Here is a 22,001-nt window from a genome sequence, read left to right as displayed (position 1 = left end):
GGAAAAATGGGCATAAACCCTACTGTCATGGGCAAACCAGGGCATTTAGTCACCCTGACAATAAGCGGTCTGACTCTTCCTGGTTTGGGATGTTTGAAGACCTGGCTGGGAGCAGTCAGAGCTGTAACCTCCTCCCCCCATGCACATCTCCCAGAGCTGACAGAGGGAACTACCCCTAACCTCACAGTAACCACCCCAATGTAGGAGACTGACTGACAGCCAGACACTAACAGCAGGGTCAAATCAGTGGAGGATTAACCAAAGTTCTATGAAAAAATTGTGCTCTGGACTCAGGTAAGTCTGGAAAAGCTGGCTTATATAAAAGTGAGCAAGTTTGGGTCTTTAAGTGAAGGACGTCTCAGAACCTTTAATCTCCTAACATGAGTTATGAAGCTCCAAAAAGAAAGTACAGTATGCCATGTTTCCCAAATTTATTTTCCTGTGGCACATGTTCCCCTCAGAATACACATGGCTACCTTCCAGAAATCTCATATGGTGCCTTGAGGGATAGTTTGAGGCACATCTGAAGTATCAGAGTGGCTGGTATACTCTATTTCGGGAAATCCCCGTTTCCCTTCACTCAGGAAGCCAGAGACAGGTGGTCTATCCCTGAAGTCCTCAGGATCTCACAAGCCATCCTTCACCAGATGTGTAGGAAAGTGTGGAGGGAGAGGAGGGGCGTTCTCAGGCACGAGTTGAGTGCACGTTTTTACCAGGTAAACTCCATGCAGAGCCAGGGTGGGGCTCCTCACCTCCTGGGTGATGGCTGCTTTAGCAGGTGCTTTTATCTCCTGCTGAGAAACCCAGGGGATCATAGGATGTGAGGTGATAACCCAGGCTGGGGTTCCTACCTTCAGCCTCACCCTTGGACCTGAAGCCCTGAAGATAAGCCTACCTCTTATCACAGATTCATTTTTACTGTCTTCCAAGCCCTGGACAACAGCTGCTGGTAGGTGGTGGTTGAGCTGAGCGTTGATTTTGCTTTGCAGGAGCCAAAGTCCCTGCAGTCTGCACATCGATAGTCTTCATCCATAGTGCATGAGGCTGGAGATCCAAACAAAGAGTACATTCATGCAGTGGCTTGTGGGAGTTGATTATCCATACAGGAAAAATGAGAAACATTTTCTCCTCTAAGAGTTAGCACTTATCATCACTCTGTCTCTATCATCATCCTAGGCTTTTATTCCTATGCAATTTTGTACCTTTCAGCACTTCATGATTAGAAATATATCAGACACCGCTCATCGTATCAACCAGGAACAGTACACAGGCAAGGATTCAGGGGGTGGGTGTGTGATGTGGTGAGGAGGGCACTGGGCAGAAAACTGGAAGATCCAGGCCTGTCTCCCATTTTCTGTTCCTTAACAGCTCTGGGTCTCAGTTTGTTTTTGTTTTTGTTTTTTAACCTATAAAATAAGATATTTGAATGATATTATAATAAAGTGTCTGGTGTATCATTTCTGTCAAATATAGCTGCATCAAAGTTTATCCACCAAAACTCAGGCATAAAATGTAATTTTCTTTGTGTGTGTGTATGCACGTATACGTGTGTGTGTGTGTGTGTGTGCGCGCGCACATGATATATATATGGGGTATACATATCACCACATCTTGCTTTAGAGTCATTTCCCTCTGAGGACAGAAAACATTTGCAATTACCAATTAAAGGTAATTCTGCTTCTTCTAATCTGAATGTCTCTTTTGTGTAAATATTCAGTTAATTCTCAGTTCAAACTTTCTGTCTGAAATGATGATGCTCAACTCTCAAGGAGTCTCCTTACCCCTTTTGCTTCCCAAGGGAAATGCAAATCAAAAACAGAATGAGATACCACCACTTAACATCCACTAGGGTGGCTGTAATCAAAATGACAGATAATAACAAGTATTGGTGAGAACGTGGAGAAATTAAAACCTTCACACAATGCTGATGGGAACGTAAAATGGTGCAGCCACTCTGGAAAACAGTCTAGCACTCCTTCAGAAAGTTAGACATAGAATTACCATACGACTCAGCAATTCCACTCCTAGGTGTATACCCAAGAGAAACAAAAACCTATGTCCTCACAGAAACTTGTATGCAAATGTTTATAGCAGCATTATTCATAATAGCCAAAAGTAGAAACAACTCAAATGTTCATCAACTAATGAATAGATAAATAAAAGTGTTGTATGTCCATACAATGAAATATTATTGGGAAATGAAAAGGAATAAAAATACTGATATATGCTACAGTATGGATGAACCTTGAAAGTCTTATATTCAGTGAAAAGAGACAGTCACAAAGGACCACATATTGTATGATTTCATTTATAAGGAATGTTCAGAATACGAAAATCAGTAGAAACAGAAAATAGATTGGTGGTTGTCTAAGGCTCAGGGTGGGAGCTGAGGGGAGATGGTGAATGACTAGTAAAGGACTTGGGTTTGTTTTGGGATGATGGAAATGTTCCCAATCAATTGTGATGATGGTTGCATAACCCTGTGAATATACTAAAAACCATTGACTTATACAAGTGAGTAAACTTTAAGTGGGTGAACTGTTTAATATGTGAATTATATCTCAAGAAAGCTCTTAAAAAAAGAAAAAAGAAAAGAAAAGAGTTGCTCTCTTTCATCTGATGTGAAGCTGGTAGAATAAAAACTTGACACTGTTAGTGGCAATATTTGCCTATCTCTGAATGAAGCCAACACAAAAGAAAGCAAAGATGAGAAATGTGGAGAAAGTTTCCTATAGATATTATTTGAGACCCTGATTCAGCCATGCCTGAAGCCCAATACTCCTTGGATTTTTTGTGAACCAATTAATTCCTTTGCTCTGTTGAATAAATTTTATTTTGATTTTCTCTCACTTACAACTGAAAATATCCTGACTTCTATAGCAAGATGGGCAACCTGGTTTTGTAGGGTTTACCTTGGTTTTGAATCCAACTCTACTTTAGAACATGACTTCCAGAATTTTCTCAGCTACATAAACCCCAGTGGGAGTAAGAGGTGTCAAACTCTGCACACAGGTGTGCTGGGTCCTGAGAAAATCTGTACAGAGCCCACACCTCACCCAGGGCTAAGCAGGTCTGGAAGCCCAGTGTCCCAGGACTTGTAGTCACAGGTCTCCCTGTAACACAAGGCTGATTTTGTAGCAGGGGTGGCTATTCCAATTGCTACTTCTTCTTTTTTTTTTTTTTTGTGAGGAGGATTAGCCCTGAGCTAACATCCAATGCCAATCTTCCTCTTTTTGCTGAGGACGATTGGCCCTGGGCTAACATCCGTGCACTTTTTCCTCTACTTTATATGGGATGCCTGCCACAGCATGGCTTGATGAGCATGCCTAGGTCTGTGCCCAGGATCCAAACCTGTGAACCCTGGGCCACCAAAGTGGAGTGCGCAAACTTAACCGCTAGGCCACTGGGCTGGCCCCCCAATTTCCACTTCTTATTTGAAAATTCCTCAGACACGAAATGTAAAGTAAGTGAAAGCCATGAAATATTTGATCTGGGGATAAAAATTTGCACAAAACCCAGTCAGTTTTGGGAAAAGCTGTGTGAAATTTATTGAAGTTATCCAATTTAGTAAAAGCATTACCGGCCACAAACACAGATTCATTTACCTGTCGCAAGTAGAGCCAACAACTGGAAAGTCAGGCTTATGGCAAGGAAAGAGGTTTATTGTCGAAAGGCAGCCAGATAAGGAGATGGGAGATAAAACTCAGTTCTACCTCCTCGAAGGGAAAAAGGTAGGGATTTTTATCTGGGGCTTTAGGTAGGGGAGGGAGGGCATGTGGCCTTGCTGGTTGGCATCTTCCCACCAGCCTGTATTTGATCTTGAAGACTGAATTTCTTTTCCCTTGATTGTCTGGACTCTTCTGGTCAGTTTTCATCTTCAGCCTGCGTTTGGCCTTGTGAAGCTGAATGTTGATGTCTGGACCTTGACTTCCTGGGAAAGACAGCTCACTCATACACTAAGGAGGACAGAAAGACCTGATTGGTTTTAAACAACAGTTGATCATGCTGAATATGCACAGCTACAGTTAGCAAAGCGTATCTCAAAGTTCTTGCTCTAGGGAAGATTTTTTAACTTCTTTGTTCTCAGTTTCAAAAGGAGACCATAAATATAAGTGTTTAAGCTGGAAGAAATCCATGACCTTATCTGGTTCAGGGGCTTCTGTTTTACAAACTGAGTTAATAAAAGAAGGAAAAGAAGGGGCCGACCCAGTGGTGTAGTGGTTAAGTTTGCACGCTCTGCTTCAGTGGCCCAGGATTTGCAGGTTTGGATCCCAGGCATGGACCCACACACTGCTTATCAACCCATGCTGTGGCAGGCATCTCAGGATAAGATAGAAGGAGATGGGCACAGCTGTTAGCTCAGGGCCAATCTTCCTCAGGAAAAAGAGGAGGATTGGCAACGGATGTTAGCTCAGGGCTCATCTTCTTCACTAAAAAAAAGAAAAATATTTTCCTTCCTATTAATTTGAAATAGTAGTAGTAAGTTCCTATTTCACTCCAAATAAGCCTCGGGTGCACGAAAAACCAGGTATCATGGATTGTCTGTGCAATAACTATTCCACAATCCCACTTTCTTAATCAAGCACCATCTTCTTATTCACTTTAGAGCAGATTTGAAGTCACATTTTTAAATTTAATTAGGCAGTTTGGGTTTGTCAGGAAATGAGGGTCTGAGGTAGATGTAGGGCTGCAGACAGACGGGCAGGGATCAAGCTCAGAGAGGAGAGCAAAAATGGAGAGAAAAAGAAAGGTCTCGGAAGTTCAGCAGGCTGGAAGAGGAATCCAAGGCCAGTCAAGGGTGGGAGAAGAGGAAGGCACTACAGCAATAAGGTCTTGCATCCAGGGCTTCAGCGAAAGCAGGAAGGAGGGTCGTTGGGTAGGAGGCTAGAGAATAAAAAGCTAGGGAGCTGGACAAAGGTCTGGGTCAGCAGAGGTCAGGAAGGGGACAAGGGCCTTGGAACCAGGTGGAGCTCAAGGACAGCAGGAAGGCCTCGCAAAGCTCTGCCCTTGGGCTGAGAGCCGCCTGTCACAGGCAGGAGTTCCTGGCTGGAGGGAGAGTGAGGGGCCAGTTCTTCCTACACCCCAATCTGGCTCTCCTGAGGGCTCTCTTCTCATCTTGACCTGGCCCCCATGTCCCCCAGTGCTGGGCTCTCATGCTCTGGCTTTGGACCTGGCCATTGCATTTGGAAGTTGGCATCTGACCTCCAGAACAGCCGCCCTGCCTGACAGAGCTCTGCCCTCCACTATAACTCACCCCACAGCTGGGAGCCCGAAACCCACCACTTCTCCCAGCCTCACTGTCACTGTCCCCATGCCGCCTCTGCTCCCACCAGACAGGCCTGCTCACTATCCCAAGCCCTCCTTGCACTTGCTGTAACACACTCTTCTTTCTGTCAGAGCCCGTCCTAGCCTTTCAGGCACAATTCCCACCGCATCGTCTCCAGGAGCCTGCCCAGCCCACTGCAGCTTGAGGGAACAACGCTCAGACCATGATCTGAGCTGCTCCCTGAGCCCCCAGATTACCCGTGAGTGTTAGTCACCCGATTTGTGCAAATGTCTCACCTCTCGACTAGAGTAGAAAGTCCCTGAAAGCACTTTCCTCACAGCCCTTATGCAACGCCAGCTATAAATAATGTCCTTGGGGCCCAAGAAATGTTTCCATTGAGCAAATGAAGCCACTGGGTAGAGTTTTCTTTTCAAATGTCTTCTCAGCGTGATTGCAGGAGGCTTTTGTTAACAAGCTGTTCTAAATAACGTTGGTTTTGTATTTCAGTATTTGGACTTATTGGGCTGTTGGTAAAAACAAAACCCAACAGTGCCTTTTAAGTAAAGGATCCAATGTTTAAAGTCCACGGTGAAAATAAAATAATGAATACCCTGGAGGGATCTTGAAGTCAGGGCTGGAATTTCAAATCTGTTATAATTATTTTCCGTCCAGCTTGAGAGCTATGAAAGCAACTCAGAATTTCTCTTAAATGTAATAAACAACCTCAAGTAAGGGAATAAAGGACTGTCCCTGGACTAGAGTTGCATGGGGAGGGACGTAAATGAGGACACCATCCCTCACTGGGGCCGAGGTGGTTTACCTTAGCAGCAAGGGGCTGCTTCCGGGCCAGGAGAGAGAAGAGACGGTGGATGGAAATGTAATGCTTGTTTTTGTAGAAAAGTGCCAACTAGTAAAACAAACATAAATAATGTTTGATGATATTAGATCATTATCAAGAATTTTTAGGTGGGATAGTGGTATTGTGGTTATGCTTCTAATAAAAGAATCCTTATATTTTAGAAACATATACTGAATGATTTACTAGTAAAGTGATAAGCCTCTGAAATTTGCTTAAAAATAAAGAATGGACTCAGGTAATGGGTAAATGAAAATTTGTTATACTATTTTCTCTACTTTTGTATGTGGTCAAAATATTCCATGATAAAAAGTGAAAATGAGCAATAAAATAATCATAAATGATCCCAACTTGCTGACTACTACTATTCACTGTTGTGGCTTCTGAATTTCTCCATGAGCTGACTGGGGCAGTGGGTGGGGGAGGAGAGGGCAGCAATTTGGTTGGCATGGAGTGAGGGTCAGCTAAGGAACTTGTGTGGTGTGTTTGCATAACAAGGGCAATCTTTTTACTTAAGATTGTTTATCTGGATTGGCCGGGTGACAGGCTAGTGGTTGTTATGGGGGAGGGGATGGTAAAGTCCCCCAAAGACAGTCTAATCCTGGGGGCCTTCTGGTGAGTTTTTTCTTGGGGTCAGAAACCTTCTGGAACATTTGACCTGCTCTTGCAGATTTCAGGGCTCAGAGGAGGAAGAGGAGCAGACCAACCCCATCTAGTGGGACGTGGTCTACTCCTGTGATCTAGGCTGGTCTTGCTCTGTATGGCCAAGCAATGGACTCAGAGTTCAAAGAGTATTTGTTGATTGATTATTTGATTGATTGACTGATCCATTGATGGTCCCTGTAAAGCCATGTTATTGGGAGGATTGCTTGAGAGCACACATCTAGTCTAAGGCCAGGCACACTTGATAAACGTTCATCCTCTCCCTCTGACCCCACACGTTATTTATCTCTGGTAGATATGAAAACTGCATAGAGCAATGCCTGGAAACGGAATTTTTCTCATTTCTATTGCTTTGCTTTGCTCTTTTCAGGTTCTGGACTTAGTACTTCTTTGGCAGCTTAAATTTTAAAAGAGTGGTTTTGGAGAAAACCTCCTGCTTAGATCCTACCTAAATTCTGCAACCATGTATTCTTCCCCCCGCCCAGCAAAATTGTACACCGTTGAGCAGTTAACTCAGCTTAGGGTCCTGAAGATGCAAAGTGAGCACTAGTCACTTATAATGAATATGGGAAATGCACACCAAAAAGCCCACCAGGTCATTTACTTCTCCATGAGCGGACTTGTAATTTAATTTGTATGTGCATATGATTCTCAATTCACTTCACAAGACTAAATATGTGCCCCCAATTCTAAGTCTATATTTCATTGGTCTACTAGGAATCTCCACTCTGGGATTCTCCTCACAAAACTCAATTCAGCATTTCCAGTGTTGAATTTAAAATTTTCCTTCAAACTTGTCCTGTATTACCTGACTTGGGAATTGGCCAGGTCAGAAACCCTGGTGTCATCACTCTGGCCCTCACTTCTTTGTCCCCACGCTCAGTTAGTTCTGTCTCCCAAACACCTCTGGAATCTATTCACTCTCTTCAATCTGATGACCATTGATGGTTAAAATCATCACTATCTCTCTCCTGGATCCTGACAACAGACTCACAGCCTGGATACTTCCAAGTGAATGAATTTAGGGCATTTCCTTGAATGATAAGAAGATAGATAATCTTAGGAAGGTAGGCAGGGAGCAGGCCACAAATGGCTTTTGGTGCCATGATGGGAACTGAGTCTTTATCCATGCTCTTTCCGCTGTCTTGGCATGGGGGATATAAGGTCCTTAGCCACCATGGCACTGTCCTGGAGTTCACAGATAAAAGGAGAATCAAGTAGACCATCCTGATCCTTGATTTCAGACAGAGCTAATGGGTACATTAGCTCTGAAAAACTTAGGAATCCTTGCTACAAAGAAGTCTAGGAAATGCAGTTTTTAGTTTTCCAGAGGCCGCAGGACAGGAAGGCAAGCTAAAGAGGGCAGGGTTTGGTGGACATTTAATGAGTCTGTCTACAGTGTCTGCCCCTATAAGAATGGCCTGCCCAAGCTCTTCCAGCGACACTTTCAAGAAAGAAGGTAAGAGGAGAATCAAATAAATACTATGAAAGGTGTGAAGACAAAGTCTAAAGCCACTCTCCACAATTCTAACATTTCTTTGGCATCTCATGTTTTATCTTAAAAATTAATGTCAAGATTGCCATCTACTCTATCATATGCCTATGTTTGCTTGTTTACATAAAATTGTGGGGTTTTTCCCTGAAGTTTTCTGGAAAAATTGATGCTCCAGACAAAAACAGCACTTTTATGTGACAACTGCTCATACTCTTGGGACACTGTGGAGCTCCACCAGGGGTGGAGCCTCCTTCCTTGGCACAAGAAACTTCAGATAAAGCCAATGTGATAGAAGTTAGAGACATGCAGGTCCCTGGGGCTCACCCAGGCCCTAGCACCACAAGCAAAGGAAGTCAAGAATGCCTTAGTGCTGAGGTTTCCACTCTTACCTTCTGTAGGGGCAGGAAACAGGAAGGAGGAGCCCAGGGGTGGTGGGGAAAGCTGGGGAAGGCAGAATAGTATGCGTACTCTTGTTATCTCTACGTCTTTTCATGGGCAATTTCTCCTGTGTCACACAGCTGCCTATCAGTTTGCAAATAAATTCAACCTTTTGCCATAATAGTGACTCCTTCCCATTTGTAATTCTCAAGCTCTTACCTGCAAAACATTTAACATTCTTATTAAAGCTTGTTTAAAGATATCTTCCTTTGATAAAGTGGCAATTATTGGGTACACGTGTTGTGCCTCTGGATCATTTATCATCTTACAATCAATGAAATTGATTTAGCTTCCGAGCACTATGGATCTGAATGTTTTCCAGCCAACAGTAGCATCACCAAATGGTGACAAAGGCATTGCTATTCCAATGGTTAATAGATAAACCTTTGGCAGGAATGGGATTCAAGAACACAATCATTCCCTGGAGTCCTTCCTTTCCATCTTAGGATCATTAGTGGGAAATGGTCCAGATCCTAATTTTGCAATTTCCATATCTCTGCTCTGGGAACCCAAGGACATCATTGTCAATGCTGCCTAATTGCCTGCTTATACTTTTTAAAAAGTACATCTCTTTTTTTTTTTTTTTTAAGATTTTATTTATTTATTCCCCCCCCCCCCCAAAGCCCCAGTAGATAGTTGTATGTCATAGCTGCACATCCTTCTAGCTGCTGTATGTGGGACGCGGCCTCAGCATGGCCGGAGAAGTGGTGAGTCGGTGCACGCCCGGGATCCGAACCGGGCCGCCAGCAGCGGAGCGTGCGCACTCAACCGCTAAGCCACGGGGCCAGCCCTAAAAAAAATACATCTTTTGAATCAAGAGAATCATACGCATTCACTGCAGTCTCCCTGTACAAATCCCTAGAAATTTAAGAAAATATATCCTTAAAAAATTCATAATTGGGGCCGGCCCCGTGGCGCAAGCAGTTAAGTGCACGCGCTCCGCTGCGGCGGCCCGGGGTTCGCTGGTTCGGATCCCGGGCGCGCACCGACGCACTGCTTGGTAAGCCATGCTGTGGCGGCGTCCCATATAAAGTGGAGGAAGATGGCCACCGATGTTAGCCCAGGGCCGTCTTCCTCAGCAAAAAAAAAGAGGAGGATTGGCGGATGTTAGCTCAGGGCTGATCTCCTCACAAAAAAAAAAAAAAAATTGATAATTATTTTGGAAAGCAAGAGAGGGTGCCATCAGTGGAAATTGCGAGGGAGACTTGCAAGTCAGAAGGCGAATGGGACAGATCGAAGGAGGAAACCAAATCCCAAAACATGCAAAGGAGAGGATTCTTAAAAAGAAGGAAGGTATTCTGGGAGGAACTCAGAAATTTTTACTCTCTAATTTTACTCTTAACAATGAAATGACTAAATGAAGTTTAAGATGACTTTGTCATCTTTTTGTTATTGTAATATACCCCACTAAGATATATAGCCAGAGTACCTGTTCAAAAGTCACTTGATACTTCATTCCTGTGTGCTAATATTGCCCATGTTGTTGCTACTTTAGGGTTTGTTCGTCTCTCTCATTTCATTTTTTAATACTTAAAATATTTACATAGTTCAAAATTCAAAACTATATGATAAAGTGCTCAGAAAAGTCTCCCCTCTATCCCAGTCACCACAACCTCTTCCTCTCCCCTGGCTTTTCCTTGCAGTATTTCTTTTTAGAAAAATAAGCAAATAAGTACATGTATTCTCATTTCCCTTTATTTCTTACAGAAAAAGATAGCATATTTTTCCTACTTGAATTTGCTTTTTTGCTTAGTTTTTTTCTAGCAATCACTCCGTATTAGTACATAGAGATTGACTTCATTTTTTTCCACAGCTGAAGAGCTCTGCATTTTATGGATGCATCATAGTTCATTCAACCAGTTTCAGATTGATGGACATTTGGGTTCTTTCCAATATTTTGCTATTTCAAATAATGTTACAAGGAATAATTTGTATGCGTGATATTTCACATTTGTGGAGGTGTATCTTTAAGTGGAATTGCTGGGTCAGAGGGAAAGTACAAAATGCCACATACTGTCGTAGTCTCCTCTGTTGAGGTCATACCTTTTCTTATTTCTTCGGGCAGTGTTCCTCTACAGTTTCAACAACAGGGTGTGTTGTTGAACTTTTGGAGGTCTGACAACATGAGAGGGGAGAAATGGTATCTCAGGGTAGTTTTTTCTCTCTGATATATAATATACGTACCATAAAATTTATCATTTTAAAGTGTACAATTCATTGGTGTTTAGTATATTCACAAGGTTTTGCAACCTTCGTCACTATCAAATTCCAGAACATGTTTATCACCTCAAAAAGAAACCTAATACTTATTAGTAGTCACCCTCCATTCCCCTCTTTCCCTAGCTGCTGTCAACCACAAACATACTTTTAGTCTGTATGGATTTGTCTATTCTGGACATATATAAACAGAATCACACAATATGGGGCCTTTGGTGTCTGGTTTCTTTCACTTAGTATGACGTTTTCATGGTTCACCCATGTTTCAGTGTGTATCAATATTTCATTCCTTTATATGACTGAATAATATTCTATTGTATGGATGTACCACATTTATCCATTCAACAGTTGATGGACATTAGAGTTGTTTCCACTTTGTGGCTATTACAAATAATACCGTTATAAATATTCATGTACAAGTTTTGTTTGAACATCTGTTTTCCATTCTTTGAGAGTGGAATTGCTAAGTCATAGGGTAGCTCCATGTTTAACTTTATGAAGAACTGCCAAACTGTATGCCAAAGTGTCTGCACCATTTTACATTCCCATCAGCAATGTCTGAGAGTTGCAATTTCTCTACATTCTCATCAAGACTAGTTCTTGTCTATCATTTTGATTATAGCTATCCCAGTGCTGTGAAGTGGTTTCACATTGTGATTTGATTTGCATTTTCCTAATGACTAATGTGTTGAGCATCTTTTCATGTGCTTATTGGCTATTTATATCTCTTTTTTAGGGAAATGTATATTCAAATCCTGTGCCTAATTTTAATTGGGTTGTTTTTTATTGTTGAGTTGTAAGAGTCCTTTATATATTCTGGGTTCTAGATCCTCATCAGATATGTGATTTTCAAATATTTCCTCCCATTCTGTGGGTTATCTTTTTCCTTTTTCTTGATAGTGTCCTTAGAATCACAAAGGTGTTTAATTTTGATGAAGTCCCATTTATCTATTTTTTCTTTTGTTGCTTTTACTTTTGGTGTCATAGCTAAGAAACTAATACTTAATCCAAGGCCACAGAGATTTACCTCTCTGTTATCTTCTAAGAGTTTTATAGTTCTAGCTCTTACATATAGGTTTTTGATTCCTTTTGAGTTATTTTTTGTTATACGATGTGAGATAGGAGTCCAACTTCATTCTTTTGCAGGAAGATATTGAGTGGTCTCAAAGTTATTTGTTGAAAGACTTTTTTCCGCATTGAAATGTCTTGGCTCTCTTGTCAAAAATCACTTGCCCATAAATATAAGAGTTTACTTCTGGACTCTCCATTCTATTCCATTAGTCTATGTCTGTCCTTGTGCCAGCACCATGCCATTTTGATTACTGTAGCTTTGTAGTAAGTCTTGATATCAGGAAGTATAAGTTCCCTAGCTTTGTTCTTCTTTTTCAAGACTGTTTTGCCTATTCTGAGTCCCCTGAACTTCCATACAAATTTTAGGATCAGCTCATAAATTTCATTTAAAAAGCCAGCTACAATTTTGGTAGGAATTGCATTGAATTTGTTGATCAGTTTAAGGAGTATTGCCATCTTAATGATATGAAGTCTTCCAATCCATGAATATGGAATGTTTTTCCATTTATTTAGAGCTCTTTAATTTCTTTCAGCAATGTTTTATAGTTTCCAGTATACACGTCTTGAACTACTTTTGTTAAATTTATTCCCAAGTATCTTATTATTTTCAATGCTACTGTAAATGGAATTATTTTTTTAATTTCAATTTTTGGAATGTTCATTGCTTGTGTATACAAATACAATAGACTTTTTTAATATTGATTTTGTGTCATGCACACTTGCTGAATTCTTTTACTAGTTCTAGTAGTTTTGTTGTGGATTCCTTCGGATTTTCTATATATAAGACCATGTCATCTGCAAATATAGTTTTACTTCTTCCTTTCCAATCGGGATGCTTTTTATTTCTTTTTCTTGCCTAATTGCCCTGGCTAGAACCTCCAGAACAATGTTGAATATAACTGGTGAGAGCGGACCAATTGTCTTGTTCCTGATCTTATGGGGAAAGATTTCTGTCTCTCACCATAAAGCATGATGCTAGCTGTCGGGTTTTCATAGATGTTCTTTATCAGTTTGAAGAAGTTCCATTCTATTTCTAGTTCAATGTTCTCATTATGAAGATGTGTCAGATTTTGTCATGTGGTTTTTATCTTTAATTCTACTAATATGGAGTAATACAGTGATGGATTTTCATATGTTGAAACAACCTCGTATACCTGGGATAAATCCCAGTTAGTCATGGTGTATAATCCTTCTCAAATATTCCGGGATTCAGTTTGCTAATATTTGCTTGGGGATATTTGTGTCTATATTCATAAAAGATATTGGTCTTTAATATTTTTCTTGTGATGCCTTTGTCTGGCTTGGGTATCAGGGTAATATTGGCCTCATAGAATGAGCTGACTTTCTATTTCTTCTTGAGTCAGTTTCAGCGGTTTCTGTCTTTGTAAGGGTTTGTCCGTTTCGTCTAAGTAACCTAACTTATTGGCGTACAATTGTTCATACTATTTTCCTATAATTCTTTTTATTTCTGTAAGATCAGCTGTAATATACTCTCATCCATTCCTGATTTTAATAATTTGAATCTTCTCTTTTTTTTCTTGGTCATTCTAGGTGAAGATTTGTTAATCTTGTCGATTTTTTCAAAGAACCAACTTTTGATTTTGTTGATTTCTCTATTGCTTTTCTATTCTCCATGTCATTTACTTCCACTCAAATCTTCATTATTTCCTTCTTTCCACTTGTTTGGATTCATTCTGCCCTTTGTTTTCTACTTTTGTAAGGTGGAAGTTTAAGTCATTGATTTGAGGTCTTTCTTCTTTTATTATAATATAGGTGTTTACAGCTAAAATTTCCCTCTAAGCACCACTTTAGCTGCATCCTATAAGTTTTGGCATGTTGTGTCTTCATTTTCATTCACCTCAAAGTTTTTCCTAATTTCCTATGTGATTCTCATTTGATTTATTGGCTATTCAGGCCTATGTTATTTAATTTCCAAAAATTTGTGAGTTTTCAAATTTTTCTTCTATTGTTGATTTCTAATTTCACTACATTGTAGTCAGAAAACGTACTTTGTATGATTTCAATCCCTTAAATGTATTGAGACTTGTATTATGTCCTAACATATGGTCTATCCTGGGGAATGTTCCATGTTCACTTGAGAAGAATGTCTATTCTGCTATTATAGGATGGAGTGTTCTGTAGATGTCTGTTTGTTCTAGTCGGTTTATAGTGATGTTCAAGTCTTCTATTTCTTTTCTGATCTTCTGTCTAGTTAATCTATATATTATTGAAAGTGGAGTATTGAAACCTCCAGCTATCATTGTGGAATTTTCTATTTCTCCCTTCAATCCTGCTTATTATTCATGTATTTTAAGGCTCTTTGTTAGGTGCACATATATTTATAATTGTTATATCTTCTTGATGGATTGACTCTTTTCTTGTTATATATCCTTTCTTTGTCTCTAGTAATAATTTTTGCTTAAAGTCCATTTTTTTCCCTGATATTAGTATGGTCAATCTAGCTCTCTTTTGGTTGCTGTTTGCATGGATTATCTTTTTCATTATTTTGCTTTCAATTTATTTGTATCTTTGAATCCAAAGTGAGTCTCTTAAAGACAGCATATAGTTGGGTCATGTTTTTTTTTAAATCCATTCTGCCAATCTCTGCCTTTTATTTGGGGAGTTTAATTGTTCAATGTTTTACACTTAATGTGATTACTGATAAAGTAGGATTTGTCTGTCATTTTGCTATTTAGTTTCTATGTTTTACATCTTTTGTTGCTGCTGTTGTTGTTCCTATATTCCTCCATTAGTACTTTCTGGTGTGTTAAATAGATATATTTTTTTAGTGTACCATTTTAATTCTCTTGTAATTTCATTTAATATATATTTTTGAGTTATTTTCTTACTGGTTGCTATGGGATTACAATTAACATCTTAATTTATAATGATCTAGTTCCGATTAGTACCAACTTAATTTCAATAGTTTACAAAAACTTTGCTTCTGTATAATTCTGTCTTCTTCCCCATTCTTATGCTGTTATTGTCATGCAAATTACATCTTCTTACATTGTATACCCACTAGCATAGATTTATTATTGCTTTATGCAGTTGTCTTTAAATCTTATAGAAAAAAAAAGACTTACAGGCAAAAACACATTTATATTGTTTTCTATATTCCCTTATATAGTTACCTTTACTGGTCCTCTTTATTTATTCAGGTAGATTTGAGTTACTGTATAGTCTTCGTTCATTTCATCCTAAAAAATTCCCTTTAATATTTCTTGTAGGGAATGTCTGCTAGCAACAAATTCTCTCAGTTTTTGTTTACTTGGGAATATCTTAATTTTGCCTTCATTTTTCAAGAATAGTTTCACTGGATATAGAATTCTTAGTTGACAGTATTTTTCTTTCAATACTTCTAATATGTCATCCCATTGCCTTCTAGCCTCTATGGTTTCTGTGTGAGAAATTAGCTATCAATCTTGTTGAGGATCCCCTGTATGTAATGAGTCACTTCTCCCTTGCTGCTTTCAAGATTCTTTCATTCTTTGCCTTTAAACAGTTTGATTATGATGTGTCTAGGTGTGGATCTCTTTGAGTGTATCTTACTTATAGTTCATTAATCTTCTTGAATGTATGGATTCATATTTCTCATCAAATTTTAGAATTTTTCATTATTTCTTCAAATATTCTTTCTGTTGTTATGCTTAATGGTGTCTGTATTAGTTAGGATGTTCCAGAGAGACAGAACCAATAGGATTTATATAGATATATATATAAGAGGGAATTTATTATAAGAATTGGTTCATGTGATTATGGAGACCAAGAAGTCCCTTGACCTGTCATCTGCAAGCTGGAGAACCAAGAAAGCTGGTGGTATAATTCAGCCCAAGTCCAGGAATATTTTAGAGCCTGTCAAAGCCGTCTGTGGACATCTCATTCTCCAGTTTTTCCTTTTAAGCTTTTTGGTTAGCCTTTTTATTTTTGTCCCACTGTTATCCACCACCTCAGGCAGCTATGATATTAAACAATTGCTTTTAACTGTTTTCAACAAAAGTACTTGTGGAAAAGACTGTTTATACTGGGTAAGCTCTGAGTCAGGTCAAATAAAGACACTCTTATGAGGGGGGTTTTCCTCACAATCATCAGACCAGTCAAATAATGACAATTCTCTGAGAATGGGGCTTTGAAGGAGCTCCAATCTTCTGCTGCCTCCAGCAGCTGCCAGGCTACAGGTTTTTACCATGATTGTGGAGTATTGGTTTACAAGGTGACCATGAAGCTGGGGAGGCAGGATGGAAATACGCAAGTTAAAATGTCATAAAGCTCCATATCTTACCAAGATTCCATCATTTTTGTTGAGTAAACACCCTCTGGATTGCTGCAAGCCTTTTGTTAATTTTCATAGTTCTGAAAAAGTTTATTCTGACAATTTTTTCCCAGTGTTTTTCTTGCTTTTATGGAGGAGAGAATTTTCAGAAGTCCTCACTCTGCTATTTTTGCTTATACCATTCCTCCCAGTGTAGTTTTAATTTGAGTTTTTCTTATAATGAATGAGCTTGAATATGTTTTCATATGTTTAAATATCATTTGCATTTTGTGTTCTGTGAATTGTCAGCCCACGTCTTTTGCCTATTTTTCTACCTAATTTTTTTTGGACTTTCTTCTTGATCTTAAGAATTTTTACATATTAAATTTACAAATTATACATAGGGCCCTTTGTGCGTGATACAAATTGTAAATATTTTTCCCCAGTTTGTCATTTGTCTTTTGACTTTGCCTTTGGTGTTCGTTTTATTTATTGATTCAAAACAAAATTTTTCTTATTAAGTTAAATTTATTAATCTTTTAAAAAATTGCACATGAATTTTAAAGTTATAGTTAGAAAGGCACTATCCATTTCAGATTTTTAAAGGCATTCATCCATATTTTCTTCTAGTTCTTATGATTTCGTTTTTTACACTTAGATTTATGGTCTATTTAAAGTTTATCCTAGTATACACATGAAGTATAGGTCCAGTGTGATCTTTTCCCAAATGGCTAGCCAGTTGTCTCAAAACCAACTATTAAACATCTCTCTTTCTCCAGTGATTTGAGACACCACCTTCATCATGTACTGGACTGACATATGTACTTGGGTCTACTCCAGATTTTTTTATTTTGCTCCATTCATCTTCTGTCTTTTCAGGCACCAATACAATATCAGTTTAAATATCGAAGACGTCTAGTTTGCTTGAGTATATGATAAAACTTATTCCTCAGTTTTGTTTTTTCTTTTCAGGGTTTTCCTGGCCAATTCTACCCTTTTATTTCTCCACGGGAACTTCATATTCATCTTCTCAGGTTCCATGAGGGAAAAAACTTGGTGTTTTTGAAGAGTCACATTAAATTCTTTAAATAACTTGAGCAAGATTGAAATCTTTATGATGTTGTTTTCCTGTCCAAGAGTACATTTTATCTTTCATTGATTTAGGTCTTCTTTTTTGACTTTCAGGAGTGTTTTAGAGTTTTGCACATAAAGGTTTACACATTTCATATTTAATTTATTCCTAGATATTTTATCTTTTTGATGCTAAAGAGTATTGGCAATAGTTACATCCCTGCCGTGTTCCTGTCTAGCAGGAATGTCTTCAGTATTTTCTCATTGAATAAGAAGCTGGCCTTAGGGTTGAAACATAGCTATTTTGTCAGAACTTGACATAATCTTTGAAATATTCTTTTAACCAGCTGGAGAATTAGGGTAAATTGTGTTCCAAGATTGAGCAAAAAAGAAACACACAGTTAGAGAATTGTAAGTAATTTTATAGAATTCTAAGTGGCAGGAGGGTAGGTTGCCTGTTACAGGAGAGGCAGGAAGTGCGGCTGGAGACCATTCAGGGGCAGATCATGAAGACCTCACAGGCTGTGCTAGGGAGCTTGGACTTTCCTCCGTAGGCATAGGAAACCACTGAAATGTTTCAAGCAGGGAGATGACATGATTTGACTTACATTTTAGTAAGATTCTTCAGGGGACAGTGGCTGTTGAATTCCATTGACAAAGCATTTCAAACATGACTGCAAATCAGACAAGACACTACCCAACTGAATAAGCCAGGAGGAAGAACAAGTTAGGTCCAGAAAAAAAATCCCAGCCATGTCACTTTTTTTAATGACTTAAAAAGTGTGGAGTAAGTAGATCTACTTAGGATTAAACATGAAGGATTTTTTCTACTTCCAAAACCTGAGAGTCCTGCTAGGGAGATTCAGCTCCAGGAGACTGCGCTGAGCCTTCATCTGACCTCAGCAGGAGCCAGAGTGGGCAGACCTCGTCAGGAAGATCTCTACCTTAACGAGGCACCCAGTGACACGGTAGGTGCCTGGGGGACCCTTACAGCAAGCCCCAGAATTGCTTCTATTCACTGGGGACATGACTCTCTTCTCTCTATTTCTATTTTCCTGAGTTGAGTGCTGAAAATAGTCAAGCACAAAGCACAGCATAGTGGACAAAGAATATGATGTTTGTGTTCATGAAAAATTCAACCCTAATTATGCCTCTGAGAACCAGTGGGAGTTATGAAAAAGTGTGCCCAGGATGTTCATCTTGTTAATAGATGCCAGCCATGGGGTACTTATTTTCCATGCCATTTATAAAGTCTTTGACAGACAGAAAGAAGCTGCTTGCGTCAGCCCATAAAATTATAGGATATAAAGGATATTATGGTAATTCTTTGGGATGATTTTCATTTAGTATCTGGTCTATGAGAATGCCTTTCCTCCTGTTCATGCAATATTCCAGCAAATGCAATAGTCAGCTTAGCAGGAGCTCTCAAATGTATATGTACTAACTTTGGCTCAGACACCAGGGATACATTTTGCTGTCATTTAAAAGTAATTATTTTTAATATGTTTGTTAAGGAAATGGTTTTTAAATTTTATTTCTGACTCTCAGTTTAGGAGCGATAGCTCCTAGATTTCAATCGCATGGACTAACTGACTTACTCAAGATCATGGTTTTTGACCCAGCTGAGATGGGGAAAGCTCAGAGAGTTTTCCAGTGACCAAGACAGACCAGATCCACTTTTTCCAACGTGGCAGCCAGCTTTCTGAAAGCGAACAAGCGGTCAAGTGAAGTGAACACAAAAAAGTGAAAAGGGAAAACTAGCTAGTCCTTTTGTTAGAAGGACAGAGAATACATAACTAAGGTTCTTTGGTCTGAAACCAAACTCAGAAACTCAACTTTAGTTTTTTTCAACTTTAGACTTTCACCAATGTTTATGTAGGCTGAACCATATGGAACTCTTGATATTCTACACTTTGTGACCTACAAAATCAGTCATTTCATGTGGTTCAACCTAAGGCTTTAGGAACAGCATCATGTCCACACTGTAGAATTTGGCATAACCTGCAGTTGCTTTAACTCCAAAGTCTTAAACTCTGTGACCCCATCCTCCTGTCCTTTAACCTCTGATGTCCTCACTTCTATCACACATCCATGTCTGCAGCCCAAACCACTTTGAAAATCTTCAGGCCCGTAGAGCCAAAAGTTCCCTGGGCATCTCCATAAGGAATTCCCACAGATACTTCATTCTATGTGACAGTTTTAAAAATACATCCACAAATTCTTTGAAACCCCTTCCTTTAAGAGGTGGACTCTAATTCCTCTCCTCTTGAGCGTGGACTGAACTTTGTGACCTGCTGCTAATGAATAGAATGAAGGAGAAGAGTGCAACTTCTGAAATTGGGTCATAAAATCATCATGGCTTCTATCTTGGCCTCTCGCTCTTTCTCACCACTCACTCTGGGGGAATCCAAAGTGTTGTGAGCAGCCCTATGGAAAGGCCCACATGGTATGAAACTGAGTCTCTCAGCCAAAAGCCATCTGAGTGAGCCATCTTGAAAGTGGAAAGTGGATCCTTCAGTTCCAGTCAAGCCTTCAAAACACTGCATCTTTGGCCAACTTTTTGACTGCAGTCTCATGAGAGACTCTAGACAGAATTGCCCAGCTAAGAATTTCCCAAATTCCTGACCCACAGAAAATGTGAGATAATGAATGTTTGTTGCTGTAAGCCAGTAAGTTTGGGGTAATTTGTTACGCAGCAATAGACAACTAATACACTCAGGAACAAAAAGTCCAAATCTTAATTCACCAGTGTAGTAGTTTCCCAGGGTTAACATAACAAATTACTGTAAATTACCCTTCAACCATTCAATCATTCCAGGAATCTGGAAATATTTTATACCCTTCCATTTTACTCACTCTGAACATCAATTGGTCATTGAGTTTTGTGGACTCTACCTGCTAGACACCTCTGATCTGTCCCATGCTGTCCATCCCCATTGTCGCTGCCTCAGTTCAGGTCCTCATTTCCTTGTAACTGGATGACTGTAATCGCTTCCCAAGTGATCTCCTCCACTTCCATCTCCCTCCCCATTTCTGCATCCAGAGTGATTTTTCTAAAGCTCATTATGTCACTGTCCTGCCTGCAAACATTCAATGACCCCTTGTTTCCTCAGGAACTCTTTGGGTTAACTCCAAAACTCATCCACTATCTAGACTTCCCTACCTCACCTCCTGCCACTATTCACAGTTATCTTTGGCTTTGCTGATACCAAATTTGCCTTCAGACATCAGAAAAGCCAGGCTGTTTCATGCCTCCTTGCATTAGCAGGTGCTGTTCTTTATGTCTAAAATGCCCAGGGGGCTGGCCTGGTGGCACAGCGGTTAAGTGCGCACGCTCTGCATTGGCTGCCAGGGGTTCGTGGGTTCAGAACCCCGGGCACGCACCAACACACCACTTGTCAAGCCATGCTGAGGCGGCGTCCCATATAAAGTAGAGGAAGATGGGCACGGATGCTAGCCCAGGGCCAATCTTCCTTGGCAAAATGAGGAGGATTGGCATCGGATGTTAGCTCAGGGCAGATCTTCCTCACAAAAAATAAAATAAAATGCCCATGACTTCCTCTCTTCCTACCTTTATCTAGATACATCCAAATGTGCTTTAAGATTTAGCTTTAATCCCGTCTCCTCCTAGAAGCCTTCTCTGAGTCCCCAGGGAGATTCTGATGCTGCCCCTACAGCCTCCCCATGCAACGGTGTAATTCTGAATCCATCTTTCCCCTTGGAGTGTGCTTTCATGAAATTCCAGGACCACATCCGTGTCCATCCACCTTTTTATTCCTAGTGCCTGGCATAGATGTTGTACATGATAGGTAACCAGTAAGTGTTTGCTATCCAATAAATAAATGAGTGAGTGAGAGTCAGGGAAGGCAACGTTTATGGCCTGATTTTGGAGAGCCCAGATTGAAAAAAATCTTCTACGATAGCATAGCTTAATCCCTTTGTTTATTTAACAACATTCAGAGTTTTAGATTAACACGTTGGACTGAGCACATGCTTAATCTCCCTCACCAGCTCAAATCCTTAGAAATGACAGAAAAATAAATACAACCATATTTGCATAGAACAACAAGAAGGAGTACTCTCCTGGATGAGAAACAATGAGGAATACCTAAAAATTAGAAGGTAAAGAGGACTGTGACATTGAGTCTGTGATTTTGTGAGTGTCATTGGAAACTCATGGACTGTTGTATATTTGATGTGTTTCAATGATGCCTTCCATCCTTACTCTTATAGAAGCTCAGATTGTGCTTTGGGGCCAATGGGGTTTAGACTTGTTTTTTAGCAGACTTAGCCCTGGTTTCTCTGTCCACCCTCACACCCTTGGCAATGTCATTGGGTCCTGTCAGGACTTTAGATACATCTATCTGCTGATGATCCTAGTACTTACATCTCCACCCCAGACCTCTCCTCTGAGCTCCAGATCCTCACCTCCAGCTTCCTGCCAGACTTCTGCCCATTGATGTCTGAGGGCACCCTCACCCAAACCCGTCAGCCCCCCATCTCACTGTAGTAAATGGCAACTTCGGCTTTCCATTTACTCAGCTCAAAGTCCTTAGAGGCATATTGACCTCTCTTCCTCACTCCCCACTTTGGATCAGTCAGTAAATCCTATCAGATCTCCTTTCACTGTCTGGGTGAGTCTGACCCTCTCTCATCACCCTCACGACACCTG

Source organism: Diceros bicornis, chromosome 2 (assembly GCF_020826845.1).
Source record: "Diceros bicornis minor isolate mBicDic1 chromosome 2, mDicBic1.mat.cur, whole genome shotgun sequence".
Taxonomy (NCBI): Eukaryota; Metazoa; Chordata; class Mammalia; order Perissodactyla; family Rhinocerotidae; genus Diceros; species Diceros bicornis.
Note: the sequence above shows the minus strand (reverse complement) of the source record.